The sequence below is a fragment of the Nuphar pumila genome, chromosome 7 (assembly GCF_984573655.1).
Source record: "Nuphar pumila chromosome 7, dmNupPumi1.hap1.1, whole genome shotgun sequence".
Classification (NCBI taxonomy): Eukaryota; Viridiplantae; Streptophyta; class Magnoliopsida; order Nymphaeales; family Nymphaeaceae; genus Nuphar; species Nuphar pumila.
This window is the reverse complement of record NC_143255.1, coordinates 130,250,781-130,267,050: the sequence shown is the minus strand read 5'-3', so window position 1 is coordinate 130,267,050 and position 16,270 is coordinate 130,250,781.

Sequence of the window (16,270 nt, the reverse complement as noted above, 5' to 3'; positions counted from 1 at the left end):
CTTGTCACAAACAATTTAAAATTTTGTCTTGTTAAAGATGACATCATGAATATCCTATCATTGTTTTCTCACATAAGGGTACGTTTGTCTTTCAACCCCGCCTTCGTGTAGCCACCTTATTTCTCTCATTTCGCCTGATTAATCACCATCTGCAGCCATAACCATAATACTTGTTCTTGAACATCATCTCCTACCACTCACACTTTTACGCTTTATCTTATTGAACATGGCATCATATAAACATGAGCATCATTTTTCATTTTGGGGTAGTTTTGTATTTTTACCCTATCGGTGTGTAGACTTGCTATTTATCACTTTTTGCATACTAGCCATCAATAAAAGTACTCGTAAGAAATGATTGCATCAAAAATAAAGTATAGTGAATACCCACATGGGTTATATTGCTAAAGTTTCAAGTAATAGGTAACTGAACATCGTACCTTGTCAATGACACTTCTATATTTCATCTTGTTTTACATGGGATTATGAATGCCTTTCCTATTGTTTTGTCATACAGGGATAGGTTTGTCTTTTTACCCTACCACCGGGTACTTTTCCAATTTCTCTCATTCCATCTGATCAATTTATTACAATATTCATCACCAATGTACGTGTTGCTCAACATCATATCGTGTCATCCACATTTGAAAACTTGTTCTTGTTGATCACAATGCCTTGTATACATCGAAATAGATATCTACTTGAGGGGGAGCTTTGTCTTTTTACCCTCACTATTGTGAAGTCCTTGTTGGAGACGATAGACCCGCTTAGTTCGCTAATGATAATTAAAATTTGGTGAAAACCCACAAACAATGTTTGGTTAGAGTTAGAAGGATTATAAGTAATTGAACATCGTATCTTGTCACACATTTTCATATTCCATCTGGTTGAAGATGGAACTATGAATGACTTGTTCTTTTTTCAAGTGATGATAGGTTTGTCTTTTACGCCACCACGATAAGGGTAGGATTGTCTTTCTACACCACCAATGTTCTTGTTGGTTAATATTAAATTGTGTCATCGACATTTTCAAACTTGATCTTGTCATCACGAAAATACTTGTTCTCGAACATCATCTCCTATCAATCACACTTTTACGCTTTATCTTGTTAAACATGGCGTCATGTAAACATCAACATCGTTTTTCAGTTCGGGGGTAGTTTTGTATTTTTACCCCACCGGTGTATAGACTTGCTCTTTATCACTTTTTGCATATTTTTTTCGCATACTAGTCATCAATAAGAGTACTCGTTAGAAACGATCGCATCAAAATTAAGGTATGGTGAATACCCACATGCGTTATATTGTAAAAGTTTCAGGTTATAAGTAACTTAACATGGTATCTTGTCAATGACACTTCCATATTTCATCTTGTGGTACATGGCATTATAAATGCCTTATTGTTTTGTCATACAAGGATAGGCTTGTGTTTTTAACCTGCCACCGTGTACCTTTCTAATTTCCCTCAATTCATTTGGTCAATCTCTAACAATATCCATCACAAACGTAAGTGTTGGTTAACATCATATCGTGCAATCCACATTTTCAAACTTGTTCTCGTTGACCACAACGCCAAGTATAACTCGACATAGATATCTACTTCAAGGGTAGTTTTCTCGTTTTACCCCCACCATCGTGAAGTCCTTGTTGGAGACAATAGACCTGCTTAGTTCGCTAATGATAATCAAAGTTTGGTGAAAACCCACAAACATCGTATAGCAAGAGTTACAACAATAATAAGTAACTGAATATCGTATTTTGTCACTCACACTTTCATATTCCACCTGGTTGAAGATGGCACTATGAATGGCTTTATGTTGATTTCTCATATAAGGATAGATTCATCCTTTTAAACTACCACCATATGGTTGGGTTTGTCAATGTCTTGTTGCTTAAAATTATATTGTGTAATCAACATTTTCACAATTGTTTTGTTGACGACAATTTCGGTCCTGGTGAAATTGACATCATGAATACCTTATCATTGTTTTCTCACACAGGGGTACGTTTGCCTTTCTACCCCGCCTCCGTGTAGCCAACTTATTTCTCTTATTTCTCTTATTTCACCTAGTCAATCACTAATTAGAGCAATCACCAAAAGATTTGTTCTCGAACATCATCCCCTATCATGTAGGTTTCCGATTTCTTGTACTGAACATTGTCACTCACAGTTTCATATTTCATCTTGTTGAAGATGGCATTATGAATGTCTTGTTGTTTTCTCACATAAGGGTAGGTTTGTCATTCTACCCTTCCATCGTTTAGCTCACCTTTTTTTTTCATAAGGTCAAGCTCTTATTGTAGCCATGACCAGAGTACTAGCCGTTGAACATCTTATCTTGTCATTCACACTTCCATTGAACATTTTATCTTGTGATTCACACTTCTACACGATCTTGCTAAACACGAAAACATGTACGCATCAACAGGTATATCTATTTCAGGGGTAGTTTTGTCTTCGTATACCTCCACTCTGTAGTCGTGGTATTTATATCCTTTCGCAGACCCTTTTCTCTTGCAACTTATTAAAAAAGTACTTGTTGGAGTCGAAAGTCACACTCAATTCGCATTACCAAATTAAAGTATGCTCAAAACCCACATGGTTTATGTTATTAGAGTTTCATTGATTAAAACTAACAGAACATTGTGTCTTGTCACAAAATTTCAGATTTCGTCAACAGAATATCGTGTCTTGTCACACAAATTCACATTCCCTCTTGTTGAAGATGACATCATGAATACCCTATTATTGTTTTCTCACACAGGGGTACCTTTGTTTTTCTATCACGCCTTCGAGTAGCCACCTTATTTCTCTTGTTTCACATGATCAATCACTAACAGCAGCCATCACCATAATAATTGTTTTCGAGCAGCATCTCCTATCATTCACACTTTTACGCTTTATCTTGTTGAAAATGACGACACCCAATATCTGTTGCCTTGTTATTGTGTTGTCACATCGGGATATGTTTGTCTTCTTACCGAGCCAACATGTAGCTTTCCAATTTCTCTAATTTCATCGGGTCAATCTCTAACAATATCCAACAACCACGTAATTGTTGTTTAACATTATATCATGTCATCAACATTTTCAAACTGGTTCTTACTGACCACAACACCATGTATACATCGAAATAGAAATCTACTTTTGGGGTAGTTTTAACTTTTTACGCAGATCATCGTGTAGCCCTTGTTGGAGACGAGAGACCCTAGAGGTTCGCTAATGATAATTAAAATTCGGTGAAAACCCACAAACATTATATAGTTAATGTGTTTAGCATAATAATTAATTGAACATCCTATCTTGACACTCACAACTTCATATTCCATCATGTTGAAGATAGAATTATGAAAGTTTGATTGTTGTTTTCTCACGTAAGGGTAGGTTTGTCTTTAAACCCCGCCATCGTGTCGATCTTTTATTTTTCTTATTTTATATGGTCATCCTCTTATTGTAGTCATCACCTGAGTACTAGACGTTGAACATCATACCTTGTGATTCATACTTCGATATGATCTTGTTGAATACGACACCATGTATACATCAGCATAGATATCTATTTTAAAGGTAGTTTTGTCTTCCTACCCCTCCACTTTGTAGTCGTGGTATTTATATCTTTCTGCAGACCCTTTTCCCATGCAACGTATTACAAAAGTATTTGTTGAAGTCGAAAGTCCCACTCAATTCACACTACCAGATTAAAGTATGCTCAAAACCCATATGGGTTATGTTGATAGAGTTTTATTGATTATAACAAAGAGAACATTGTTTCTTGTTACACACAATTTCACATTCCGTTAACAGAACATCGTGTCTTGTCACAAACAATTTAAAATTTTGTCTTGTTAAAGATGACATCATGAATATCCTATCATTGTTTTCTCACATAAGGGTACGTTTGTCTTTCAACCCCGCCTTCGTGTAGCCACCTTATTTCTCTCATTTCGCTCGATTAATCACCATCTGCAGCCATCACCATAATACTTGTTCTTGAACATCATCTCCTACCACTCACACTTTTACGCTTTATCTTATTGAACATGGCATCATATAAACATGAGCATCATTTTTCATTTTGGGGTAGTTTTGTATTTTTACCCTATCGGTGTGTAGACTTGCTATTTATCACTTTTTGCATACTAGCCATCAATAAAAGTACTCGTAAAAAATGATTGCATCAAAAATAAAGTATAGTGAATACCCACATGGGTTATATTGCTAAAGTTTCAAGTAATAGGTAACTGAACATCGTACCTTGTCAATGACACTTCTATATTTCATCTTGTTTTACATGGGATTATGAATGCCTTTCCTATTGTTTTGTCATACAGGGATAGGTTTGTCTTTTTACCCTACCACCGGGTACTTTTCCAATTTCTCTCATTCCATCTGATCAATTTATTACAATATTCATCACCAATGTACGTGTTGCTCAACATCATATCGTGTCATCCACATTTTAAAACTTGTTCTTGTTGATCACAATGCCTTGTATACATCGAAATAGATATCTACTTGAGGGGGAGCTTTGTCTTTTTACCCTCACTATTGTGAAGTCCTTGTTGGAGACGATAGACCCGCTTAGTTCGCTAATGATAATTAAAATTTGGTGAAAACCCACAAACAATGTTTGGTTAGAGTTAGAAGGATAATAAGTAATTGAACATCGTATCTTGTCACACATTTTCATATTCCATCTGGTTGAAGATGGAACTATGAATGACTTGTTCTTTTTTCAAGTGATGATAGGTTTGTCTTTTACGCCACCACGATAAGGGTAGGATTGTCTTTCTACACCACCAATGTTCTTGTTGGTTAATATTAAATTGTGTCATCGACATTTTCAAACTTGATCTTGTCATCACGAAAATACTTGTTCTCGAACATCATCTCCTATCATTCACACTTTTACGCTTTATCTTGTTAAACATGGCGTCATGTAAACATCAACATCGTTTTTCAGTTCGGGGGTAGTTTTGTATTTTTACCCCACCGGTGTATAGACTTGCTCTTTATCACTTTTTGCATATTTTTTTCGCATACTAGTCATCAATAAGAGTACTCGTTAGAAACGATCGCATCAAAATTAAGGTATGGTGAATACCCACATGCGTTATATTGTAAAAGTTTCAGGTTATAAGTAACTTAACATGGTATCTTGTCAATGACACTTCCATATTTCATCTTGTGGTACATGGCATTATAAATGCCTTATTGTTTTGTCATACAAGGATAGGCTTGTGTTTTTAACCTGCCACCGTGTACCTTTCTAATTTCCCTCAATTCATTTGGTCAATCTCTAACAATATCCATCACAAACGTAAGTGTTGGTTAACATCATATCGTGCAATCCACATTTTCAAACTTGTTCTCGTTGACCACAACGCCAAGTATAACTCGACATAGATATCTACTTCAAGGGTAGTTTTCTCGTTTTACCCCCACCATCGTGAAGTCCTTGTTGGAGACAATAGACCTGCTTAGTTCGCTAATGATAATCAAAGTTTGGTGAAAACCCACAAACATCGTATAGCAAGAGTTACAACAATAATAAGTAACTGAATATCGTATTTTGTCACTCACACTTTCATATTCCACCTGGTTGAAGATGGCACTATGAATGGCTTTATGTTGATTTCTCATATAAGGATAGATTCATCCTTTTATACTACCACCATATGGTTGGGTTTGTCAATGTCTTGTTGCTTAAAATTATATTGTGTAATCAACATTTTCACAATTGTTTTGTTGACGACAATTTCGGTCCTGGTGAAATTGACATCATGAATACCTTATCATTGTTTTCTCACACAGGGGTACGTTTGCCTTTCTACCCCGCCTCCGTGTAGCCAACTTATTTCTCTTATTTCACCTAGTCAATCACTAATTAGAGCAATCACCAAAAGATTTGTTCTCGAACATCATCCCCTATCATGTAGGTTTCCGATTTCTTGTATTGAACATTGTCACTCACAGTTTCATATTTCATCTTGTTGAAGATGGCATTATGAATGTCTTGTTGTTTTCTCACATAAGGGTAGGTTTGTCATTCTACCCTTCCATCGTTTAGCTCACCTTTTTTTTCATAAGGTCAAGCTCTTATTGTAGCCATGACCAGAGTACTAGCCGTTGAACATCTTATCTTGTCATTCACACTTCCATTGAACATTTTATCTTGTGATTCACACTTCTACACAATCTTGCTGAACACGAAAACATGTACGCATCAACAGGTATATCTATTTCAGGGGTAGTTTTGTCTTCGTATACCTCCACTCTGTAGTCGTGGTATTTATATCCTTTCGCAGACCCTTTTCTCTTGCAACTTATTAAAAAAGTACTTGTTGGAGTCGAAAGTCACACTCAATTCGCATTACCAAATTAAAGTATGCTCAAAACCCACATGGTTTATGTTATTAGAGTTTCATTGATTAAAACTAACAGAACATTGTGTCTTGTCACAAAATTTCAGATTTCGTCAACAGAATATCGTGTCTTGTCACACAAATTCACATTCCCTCTTGTTGAAGATGACATCATGAATACCCTATTATTGTTTTCTCACACAGGGGTACCTTTGTTTTTCTATCACGCCTTCGAGTAGCCACCTTATTTCTCTTGTTTCACATGATCAATCACTAACAGCAGCCATCACCATAATAATTGTTTTCGAGCAGCATCTCCTATCATTCACACTTTTACGCTTTATCTTGTTGAAAATGACGACACCCAATATCTGTTGCCTTGTTATTGTGTTGTCACATCGGGATATGTTTGTCTTCTTACCGAGCCAACATGTAGCTTTCCAATTTCTCTAATTTCATCGGGTCAATCTCTAACAATATCCAACAACCACGTAATTGTTGTTTAACATTATATCATGTCATCAACATTTTCAAACTGGTTCTTACTGACCACAACACCATGTATACATCGAAATAGAAATCTACTTTTGGGGTAGTTTTAACTTTTTACGCAGATCATCGTGTAGCCCTTGTTGGAGACGAGAGACCCTAGAGGTTCGCTAATGATAATTAAAATTCGGTGAAAACCCACAAACATTATATAGTTAATGTGTTTAGCATAATAATTAATTGAACATCCTATCTTGACACTCACAACTTCATATTCCATCATGTTGAAGATAGAATTATGAAAGTTTGATTGTTGTTTTCTCACGTAAGGGTAGGTTTGTCTTTAAACCCCGCTATCGTGTCGATCTTATATTTTTCTTATTTTATATGGTCATCCTCTTATTGTAGTCATCACCTGAGTACTAGACGTTGAACATCATACCTTGTGATTCATACTTCGATATGATCTTGTTGAATACGACACCATGTATACATCAGCATAGATATCTATTTTAAAGGTAGTTTTGTCTTCCTACCCCTCCACTTTGTAGTCGTGGTATTTATATCTTTCTGCAGACCCTTTTCCCATGCAACGTATTACAAAAGTATTTGTTGAAGTCGAAAGTCCCACTCAATTCACACTACCAGATTAAAGTATGCTCAAAACCCATATGGGTTATGTTGATAGAGTTTTATTGATTATAACAAAGAGAACATTGTTTCTTGTTACACACAATTTCACATTCCGTTAACAGAACATCGTGTCTTGTCACAAACAATTTAAAATTTTGTCTTGTTAAAGATGACATCATGAATATCCTATCATTGTTTTCTCACATAAGGGTACGTTTGTCTTTCAACCCCGCCTTCGTGTAGCCACCTTATTTCTCTCATTTTGCCCGATTAATCATCATCTGCAGCCATAACCATAATACTTGTTCTTGAACATCATCTCCTACCACTCACACTTTTACGCTTTATCTTATTGAACATGGCATCATATAAACATGAGCATCATTTTTCATTTTGGGGTAGTTTTGTATTTTTACCCTATCGGTGTGTAGACTTGCTATTTATCACTTTTTGCATACTAGCCATCAATAAAAGTACTCGTAAAAAATGATTGCATCAAAAATAAAGTATAGTGAATACCCACATGGGTTATATTGCTAAAGTTTCAAGTAATAGGTAACTGAACATCGTACCTTGTCAATGACACTTCTATATTTCATCTTGTTTTACATGGGATTATGAATGCCTTTCCTATTGTTTTGTCATACAGGGATAGGTTTGTCTTTTTACCCTACTACCGAGTACTTTTCCAATTTCTCTCATTCCATCTGATCAATTTATTACAATATTCATCACCAATGTACGTGTTGCTCAACATCATATCGTGTCATCCACATTTTAAAACTTGTTCTTGTTGATCACAATGCCTTGTATACATCGAAATAGATATCTACTTGAGGGGGAGCTTTGTCTTTTTACCCTCACTATTGTGAAGTCCTTGTTGGAGACGATAGACCCGCTTAGTTCGCTAATGATACTTAAAATTTGGTGAAAACCTACAAACAATGTTTGGTTAGAGTTAGAAGGATAATAAGTAATTGAACATCGTATCTTGTCACACATTTTCATATTCCATCTGGTTGAAGATGGAACTATGAATGACTTGTTCTTTTTTCAAGTGATGATAGGTTTGTCTTTTACGCCACCACGATAAGGGTAGGATTGTCTTTCTACACCACCAATGTTCTTGTTGGTTAATATTAAATTGTGTCATCGACATTTTCAAACTTGATCTTGTCATCACGAAAATACTTGTTCTCGAACATCATCTCCTATCATTCACACTTTTACGCTTTATCTTGTTAAACATGGCGTCATGTAAACATCAACATCATTTTTCAGTTCGGGGGTAGTTTTGTATTTTTACCCCACCGGTGTATAGACTTGCTCTTTATCACTTTTTGCATATTTTTTTCGCATACTAGTCATCAATAAGAGTACTCGTTAGAAACGATCGCATCAAAATTAAGGTATGATCGCATCAAAATTAAGGTATGGTGAATACCCACATGCGTTATATTGTAAAAGTTTCAGGTTATAAGTAACTTAACATGGTATCTTGTCAATGACACTTCCATATTTCATCTTGTGGTACATGGCATTATAAATGCCTTATTGTTTTGTCATACAAGGATAGGCTTGTGTTTTTACCCTGCCACCGTGTACCTTTCTAATTTCCCTCAATTCATTTGGTCAATCTCTAACAATATCCATCACAAACGTAAGTGTTGGTTAACATCATATCGTGCAATCCACATTTTCAAACTTGTTCTCGTTGACCACAACGCCAAGTATAACTCGACATAGATATCTACTTCAAGGGTAGTTTTCTCGTTTTACCCCCACCATCGTGAAGTCCTTGTTGGAGACAATAGACCTGCTTAGTTCGCTAATGATAATCAAAGTTTGGTGAAAACCCACAAACATCGTATAGCAAGAGTTACAACAATAATAAGTAACTGAATATCGTATTTTGTCACTCACACTTTCATATTCCACCTGGTTGAAGATGGCACTATGAATGGCTTTATGTTGATTTCTCATATAAGGATAGATTCATCCTTTTAAACTACCACCATATGGTTGGGTTTGTCAATGTCTTGTTGCTTAAAATTATATTGTGTAATCAACATTTTCACAATTGTTTTGTTGACGACAATTTCGGTCCTGGTGAAATTGACATCATGAATACCTTATCATTGTTTTCTCACACAGGGGTACGTTTGCCTTTCTACCCCGCCTCCGTGTAGCCAACTTATTTCTCTTATTTCACCTAGTCAATCACTAATTAGAGCAATCACCAAAAGATTTGTTCTCGAACATCATCCCCTATCATGTAGGTTTCCGATTTCTTGTACTGAACATTGTCACTCACAGTTTCATATTTCATCTTGTTGAAGATGGCATTATGAATGTCTTGTTGTTTTCTCACATAAGGGTAGGTTTGTCATTCTACCCTTCCATCGTTTAGCTCACCTTTTTTTTTTATAAGGTCAAGCTCTTATTGTAGCCATGACCAGAGTACTAGCCGTTGAACATCTTATCTTGTCATTCACACTTCCATTGAACATTTTATCTTGTGATTCACACTTCTACACGATCTTGCTAAACACGAAAACATGTACGCATCAACAGGTATATCTATTTCAGGGGTAGTTTTGTCTTCGTATACCTCCACTCTGTAGTCGTGGTATTTATATCCTTTCGCAGACCCTTTTCTCTTGCAACTTATTAAAAAAGTACTTATTGGAGTCGAAAGTCACACTCAATTCGCATTACCAAATTAAAGTATGCTCAAAACCCACATGGTTTATGTTATTAGAGTTTCATTGATTAAAACTAACAGAACATTGTGTCTTGTCACAAAATTTCAGATTTCGTCAACAGAATATCGTGTCTTGTCACACAAATTCACATTCCCTCTTGTTGAAGATGACATCATGAATACCCTATTATTGTTTTCTCACACAGGGGTACCTTTGTTTTTCTATCACGCCTTCGAGTAGCCACCTTATTTCTCTTGTTTCACATGATCAATCACTAACAGCAGCCATCACCATAATAATTGTTTTCGAGCAGCATCTCCTATCATTCACACTTTTACGCTTTATCTTGTTGAAAATGACGACACCCAATATCTGTTGCCTTGTTATTGTGTTGTCACATCGGGATATGTTTGTCTTCTTACCGAGCCAACATGTAGCTTTCCAATTTCTCTAATTTCATCGGGTCAATCTCTAACAATATCCAACAACCACGTAATTGTTGTTTAACATTATATCATGTCATCAACATTTTCAAACTGGTTCTTACTGACCACAACACCATGTATACATCGAAATAGAAATCTACTTTTGGGGTAGTTTTAACTTTTTACGCAGATCATCGTGTAGCCCTTGTTGGAGACGAGAGACCCTAGAGGTTCGCTAATGATAATTAAAATTCGGTGAAAACCCACAAACATTATATAGTTAATGTGTTTAGCATAATAATTAATTGAACATCCTATCTTGACACTCACAACTTCATATTCCATCATGTTGAAGATAGAATTATGAAAGTTTGATTGTTGTTTTCTCACGTAAGGGTAGGTTTGTCTTTAAACCCCGCCATCGTGTCGATCTTTTATTTTTCTTATTTTATATGGTCATCCTCTTATTGTAGTCATCACCTGAGTACTAGACGTTGAACATCATACCTTGTGATTCATACTTCGATATGATCTTGTTGAATACGACACCATGTATACATCAGCATAGATATCTATTTTAAAGGTAGTTTTGTCTTCCTACCCCTCCACTTTGTAGTCGTGGTATTTATATCTTTCTGCAGACCCTTTTCCCATGCAACGTATTACAAAAGTATTTGTTGAAGTCGAAAGTCCCACTCAATTCACACTACCAGATTAAAGTATGCTCAAAACCCATATGGGTTATGTTGATAGAGTTTTATTGATTATAACAAAGAGAACATTGTTTCTTGTTACACACAATTTCACATTCCGTTAACAGAACATCGTGTCTTGTCACAAACAATTTAAAATTTTGTCTTGTTAAAGATGACATCATGAATATCCTATCATTGTTTTCTCACATAAGGGTACGTTTGTCTTTCAACCCCGCCTTCGTGTAGCCACCTTATTTCTCTCATTTCGCCTGATTAATCACCATCTGCAGCCATAACCATAATACTTGTTCTTGAACATCATCTCCTACCACTCACACTTTTACGCTTTATCTTATTGAACATGGCATCATATAAACATGAGCATCATTTTTCATTTTGGGGTAGTTTTGTATTTTTACCCTATCGGTGTGTAGACTTGCTATTTATCACTTTTTGCATACTAGCCATCAATAAAAGTACTCGTAAGAAATGATTGCATCAAAAATAAAGTATAGTGAATACCCACATGGGTTATATTGCTAAAGTTTCAAGTAATAGGTAACTGAACATCGTACCTTGTCAATGACACTTCTATATTTCATCTTGTTTTACATGGGATTATGAATGCCTTTCCTATTGTTTTGTCATACAGGGATAGGTTTGTCTTTTTACCCTACCACCGGGTACTTTTCCAATTTCTCTCATTCCATCTGATCAATTTATTACAATATTCATCACCAATGTACGTGTTGCTCAACATCATATCGTGTCATCCACATTTGAAAACTTGTTCTTGTTGATCACAATGCCTTGTATACATCGAAATAGATATCTACTTGAGGGGGAGCTTTGTCTTTTTACCCTCACTATTGTGAAGTCCTTGTTGGAGACGATAGACCCGCTTAGTTCGCTAATGATAATTAAAATTTGGTGAAAACCCACAAACAATGTTTGGTTAGAGTTAGAAGGATAATAAGTAATTGAACATCGTATCTTGTCACACATTTTCATATTCCATCTGGTTGAAGATGGAACTATGAATGACTTGTTCTTTTTTCAAGTGATGATAGGTTTGTCTTTTACGCCACCACGATAAGGGTAGGATTGTCTTTCTACACCACCAATGTTCTTGTTGGTTAATATTAAATTGTGTCATCGACATTTTCAAACTTGATCTTGTCATCACGAAAATACTTGTTCTCGAACATCATCTCCTATCAATCACACTTTTACGCTTTATCTTGTTAAACATGGCGTCATGTAAACATCAACATCGTTTTTCAGTTCGGGGGTAGTTTTGTATTTTTACCCCACCGGTGTATAGACTTGCTCTTTATCACTTTTTGCATATTTTTTTCGCATACTAGTCATCAATAAGAGTACTCGTTAGAAACGATCGCATCAAAATTAAGGTATGGTGAATACCCACATGCGTTATATTGTAAAAGTTTCAGGTTATAAGTAACTTAACATGGTATCTTGTCAATGACACTTCCATATTTCATCTTGTGGTACATGGCATTATAAATGCCTTATTGTTTTGTCATACAAGGATAGGCTTGTGTTTTTAACCTGCCACCGTGTACCTTTCTAATTTCCCTCAATTCATTTGGTCAATCTCTAACAATATCCATCACAAACGTAAGTGTTGGTTAACATCATATCGTGCAATCCACATTTTCAAACTTGTTCTCGTTGACCACAACGCCAAGTATAACTCGACATAGATATCTACTTCAAGGGTAGTTTTCTCGTTTTACCCCCACCATCGTGAAGTCCTTGTTGGAGACAATAGACCTGCTTAGTTCGCTAATGATAATCAAAGTTTGGTGAAAACCCACAAACATCGTATAGCAAGAGTTACAACAATAATAAGTAACTGAATATCGTATTTTGTCACTCACACTTTCATATTCCACCTGGTTGAAGATGGCACTATGAATGGCTTTATGTTGATTTCTCATATAAGGATAGATTCATCCTTTTAAACTACCACCATATGGTTGGGTTTGTCAATGTCTTGTTGCTTAAAATTATATTGTGTAATCAACATTTTCACAATTGTTTTGTTGACGACAATTTCGGTCCTGGTGAAATTGACATCATGAATACCTTATCATTGTTTTCTCACACAGGGGTACGTTTGCCTTTCTACCCCGCCTCCGTGTAGCCAACTTATTTCTCTTATTTCACCTAGTCAATCACTAATTAGAGCAATCACCAAAAGATTTGTTCTCGAACATCATCCCCTATCATGTAGGTTTCCGATTTCTTGTACTGAACATTGTCACTCACAGTTTCATATTTCATCTTGTTGAAGATGGCATTATGAATGTCTTGTTGTTTTCTCACATAAGGGTAGGTTTGTCATTCTACCCTTCCATCGTTTAGCTCACCTTTTTTTTTTATAAGGTCAAGCTCTTATTGTAGCCATGACCAGAGTACTAGCCGTTGAACATCTTATCTTGTCATTCACACTTCCATTGAACATTTTATCTTGTGATTCACACTTCTACACGATCTTGCTAAACACGAAAACATGTACGCATCAACAGGTATATCTATTTCAGGGGTAGTTTTGTCTTCGTATACCTCCACTCTGTAGTCGTGGTATTTATATCCTTTCGCAGACCCTTTTCTCTTGCAACTTATTAAAAAAGTACTTATTGGAGTCGAAAGTCACACTCAATTCGCATTACCAAATTAAAGTATGCTCAAAACCCACATGGTTTATGTTATTAGAGTTTCATTGATTAAAACTAACAGAACATTGTGTCTTGTCACAAAATTTCAGATTTCGTCAACAGAATATCGTGTCTTGTCACACAAATTCACATTCCCTCTTGTTGAAGATGACATCATGAATACCCTATTATTGTTTTCTCACACAGGGGTACCTTTGTTTTTCTATCACGCCTTCGAGTAGCCACCTTATTTCTCTTGTTTCACATGATCAATCACTAACAGCAGCCATCACCATAATAATTGTTTTCGAGCAGCATCTCCTATCATTCACACTTTTACGCTTTATCTTGTTGAAAATGACGACACCCAATATCTGTTGCCTTGTTATTGTGTTGTCACATCGGGATATGTTTGTCTTCTTACCGAGCCAACATGTAGCTTTCCAATTTCTCTAATTTCATCGGGTCAATCTCTAACAATATCCAACAACCACGTAATTGTTGTTTAACATTATATCATGTCATCAACATTTTCAAACTGGTTCTTACTGACCACAACACCATGTATACATCGAAATAGAAATCTACTTTTGGGGTAGTTTTAACTTTTTACGCAGATCATCGTGTAGCCCTTGTTGGAGACGAGAGACCCTAGAGGTTCGCTAATGATAATTAAAATTCGGTGAAAACCCACAAACATTATATAGTTAATGTGTTTAGCATAATAATTAATTGAACATCCTATCTTGACACTCACAACTTCATATTCCATCATGTTGAAGATAGAATTATGAAAGTTTGATTGTTGTTTTCTCACGTAAGGGTAGGTTTGTCTTTAAACCCCGCCATCGTGTCGATCTTTTATTTTTCTTATTTTATATGGTCATCCTCTTATTGTAGTCATCACCTGAGTACTAGACGTTGAACATCATACCTTGTGATTCATACTTCGATATGATCTTGTTGAATACGACACCATGTATACATCAGCATAGATATCTATTTTAAAGGTAGTTTTGTCTTCCTACCCCTCCACTTTGTAGTCGTGGTATTTATATCTTTCTGCAGACCCTTTTCCCATGCAACGTATTACAAAAGTATTTGTTGAAGTCGAAAGTCCCACTCAATTCACACTACCAGATTAAAGTATGCTCAAAACCCATATGGGTTATGTTGATAGAGTTTTATTGATTATAACAAAGAGAACATTGTTTCTTGTTACACACAATTTCACATTCCGTTAACAGAACATCGTGTCTTGTCACAAACAATTTAAAATTTTGTCTTGTTAAAGATGACATCATGAATATCCTATCATTGTTTTCTCACATAAGGGTACGTTTGTCTTTCAACCCCGCCTTCGTGTAGCCACCTTATTTCTCTCATTTCGCCTGATTAATCACCATCTGCAGCCATAACCATAATACTTGTTCTTGAACATCATCTCCTACCACTCACACTTTTACGCTTTATCTTATTGAACATGGCATCATATAAACATGAGCATCATTTTTCATTTTGGGGTAGTTTTGTATTTTTACCCTATCGGTGTGTAGACTTGCTATTTATCACTTTTTGCATACTAGCCATCAATAAAAGTACTCGTAAGAAATGATTGCATCAAAAATAAAGTATAGTGAATACCCACATGGGTTATATTGCTAAAGTTTCAAGTAATAGGTAACTGAACATCGTACCTTGTCAATGACACTTCTATATTTCATCTTGTTTTACATGGGATTATGAATGCCTTTCCTATTGTTTTGTCATACAGGGATAGGTTTGTCTTTTTACCCTACCACCGGGTACTTTTCCAATTTCTCTCATTCCATCTGATCAATTTATTACAATATTCATCACCAATGTACGTGTTGCTCAACATCATATCGTGTCATCCACATTTGAAAACTTGTTCTTGTTGATCACAATGCCTTGTATACATCGAAATAGATATCTACTTGAGGGGGAGCTTTGTCTTTTTACCCTCACTATTGTGAAGTCCTTGTTGGAGACGATAGACCCGCTTAGTTCGCTAATGATAATTAAAATTTGGTGAAAACCCACAAACAATGTTTGGTTAGAGTTAGAAGGATAATAAGTAATTGAACATCGTATCTTGTCACACATTTTCATATTCCATCTGGTTGAAGATGGAACTATGAATGACTTGTTCTTTTTTCAAGTGATGATAGGTTTGTCTTTTACGCCACCACGATAAGGGTAGGATTGTCTTTCTACACCACCAATGTTCTTGTTGGTTAATATTAAATTGT